This window comes from Kogia breviceps, chromosome 5, assembly GCF_026419965.1.
Source record: "Kogia breviceps isolate mKogBre1 chromosome 5, mKogBre1 haplotype 1, whole genome shotgun sequence".
Taxonomy (NCBI): Eukaryota; Metazoa; Chordata; class Mammalia; order Artiodactyla; family Physeteridae; genus Kogia; species Kogia breviceps.
This window is the reverse complement of record NC_081314.1, coordinates 116,337,603-116,340,366: the sequence shown is the minus strand read 5'-3', so window position 1 is coordinate 116,340,366 and position 2,764 is coordinate 116,337,603. Positions and strand designations below refer to the sequence as shown.

General features: G+C 50.2%; 1 pseudogene; it reads left to right on the top strand.

Annotated features, from left to right (window-relative positions):
- The first annotated feature begins 734 nt into the window (after positions 1-734).
- LOC131757403 (ankyrin repeat domain-containing protein 6 pseudogene) lies at positions 735-2,383 on the top strand (annotated as a pseudogene).
- The last annotated feature ends 381 nt before the right edge of the window (positions 2,384-2,764 follow it).

Below are 2,764 nucleotides of genomic sequence, written 5' to 3'. Positions count from 1 at the left end.
TGGGTCTAAATCCTGGCTCTACTTTTTGCCATCAGGTGACATTAAAGAACGTCTCTGTTTTCACATCTGTAAAAACAATTACGAGTATAGAACTCATCTCCCAGAGCCATTGAAAGGTAAATAAAAATGTTGTTTTTAATACTTAGGAGAGAGTCAGGTCCATAGCATGTACTAACCCTTTAAGGCAGAAACTGAACATGAGCTGTGGTCTTTAGATCTTAATATAGTGGACATGACCTCATGTAATTTTATATTTTTCTTATCCTTCTTTCTGCTGAACTTGCAAGAGAATGTGTAGGCTCTTAGAGGATGATTTTCTTTAAAATAGGCCTCAAGTTTAGAAGAGGATCTATAGATCTTGAGACTCTAGATTCCTGAAACACCCCTGAGGCTTCAGGAATAAGCAAAAGAGGCCTGTATATGTATTTGCTGATTGATGAAGAAGTTGACAAGCATTTTTACTCATTTGAAATCACATGTTCAGTTAGCACCTTATCCCCCAGGAGCTTATACTCTAATGAGAGCCAGAGACAAAGCAAATATTAGAAAACAATATGATCTTGGAGGCGCCGGGCATCCTGACTGCAGAGGTCCCAAAGATGGTATAGTGATGAAGACACCTTCCAATGATCAGAGAATCTTTACCCAAGGGTATCTGCCTGGGCCTGTGGCATCACCTCGAGCCAAAGGAACTTGTCTACCACTTCCCCGAAAATGTCTTTCTCTCCTAATTCATGAGCCAGCAGGATGCGGTTGCCAGGCTTTCAGAATGCCTGCTCATAGCTGTGTACAAAGGCCAGGCGGAGAATGTGTTTCAGCTCATCAACAAGGGCTCCAAAGAAGCCATTGCCAAGCATGGCTGGACCCCCCTGCATCTTGCTGCCAATAAGGGCCATCTTTCTGTGGTCCAGATCTTGCTGAAGGCTGGCTGCGACCTCGATGTCCAGGACAATGCTGGAGACACAGCACTTTATATTGCTGCTGCCCTAAATCACAAGAAGGTGGTTAAAATCTTAATGTAAGCCGGAGCAGATGGGACCATTGTCAATAATGCAGGCCGGACTCCACTGGAGACTGCCCACTACCACAATAATCCAGACGTTGCTCTCCTCCTCACTAAAGTGCCCCAGGGAAGTGTCTCAGCAGGAGACACCCATAGCAGTGAACAGGCTGTACCCAGAAGAGTCCAGAGATTTCCTGTCTACCTCCCTGGAGCCCAGAGCAAAGGACAACAGGCAGAAAAAGTCAAGGCCCAATGTGTCAGCGTTTTCTGACTCCACCCCACCAGCAGACCAGCAGCCCTGACAGCAGAAGAACTTGCGCACTCACAATCACCCTAAAAAGGTTCGCTGTTCGCCCCCATCCCCCATGAGTTCAGAGCATACCAGCTCTACACGCTGTACCGGGGCAAAGACGGCAAAGTGATGCAGGCGCCATTAAATGGCTGTCGATGTGAACCCCTGATCAACAAGCTGGAGAATCAGCTGGAGGCAACTGTGGAGGAGATCAAAGCAGAGCTGGTGTCGGTTCAGGATAAGATGACCATGAAGCTGAGGCACATGGAGAATAAGACCCAGCACCAAATGCACGTTCTGGACCAGCTGATGGTCGAGAGACTCTCAGCAGAGAGGACGGAGTGCCTAAACCGCCTGCAGCAGCACTCGGACTCGGAGAAGCACGAGGGAGAGAAACGGCAGATGCCCTTGTTGGATGAATTAAAAACTTGGTGCATGCTAAAGATTCAGAATCTGGAGCTGAAGCTTTCTGGAGATTCTGGGGCCTCCAGGACTAAATCCACACCCTCCACAGGTGTGGATCAGTCAGTGGGGACTGCGGGTCCAGTAGCAGCCTCTGACAGCTCCCCCCCAGGTGGCCAGGCCCAAGGAAAAGGCCCTCAGCTCCACAGCCGCCCACAGACCCCCAGCAGGAGCTGTCCTCCTCGGACTGTACAGGCTCCCGACTGAGGAATGTCAAGGTCCAGACAGCCTCGTTACCCTTGAAAGAGGCAGCCAAATGCGACCCAGAGGCCGGGCGCTGTGTTGACAGAGGCACCCAAACCAAGGAGTCTGGGAAAAGTGGGCAGACGAGGCACTGAGGCCAGCAGCCAGCACACAGCACCACCTGCGGGCAGCCACCACCAGTAGCGGGTGGCGAGCAGACTGCCCCTCACATTCGAGACACCTCCCAAGCGCTGGAGCTCACCCACTATTTCTTTGAGGTTGTTTCCACCCGGATGGAAAAGTGGGATGAAAGGATGATTGAAGAAGCACGAAGCCAAGCCAGTCAGAAAGCCCAGCAAGACAAGGCCGCGCTGGAGGAACACATTAAAAGTTTAGAGGAGGAACCTGCTAAACGAAGGGCTAAGGTACACAAGGAAAACTAGGGCCTGGGAAGTGGGACGAGAAGGATTCCTGGGACTTCCCTGATGGTCCAGTGGTTAAGACTCTGTGCTTCCAATGCAGGGGGCGGGGGTTCGATCCCTGGTCGGGGAACTAAGATCACACACACGCTGTGTGGCCGGGGGTGGGAGGCGGCGACGGCGGGGAAAGATTCCTGAGGATTTCCGGTCCTGCAACTGTAGAAGAGCTATGTCCAAGGTGTCGGTTATTTTACACAGAGCAGAACTTGCCTTTAAAAAAAATCACTAATTTCTAAAATGTGCCACACACATGCTTCCTATGCCCTGAAGTTATGAAGACTTCAACAATTAGACTGAAACTAGGGGAAACTTGCTTAGTTTCAGGTTGCATTACAGATTCGAAAC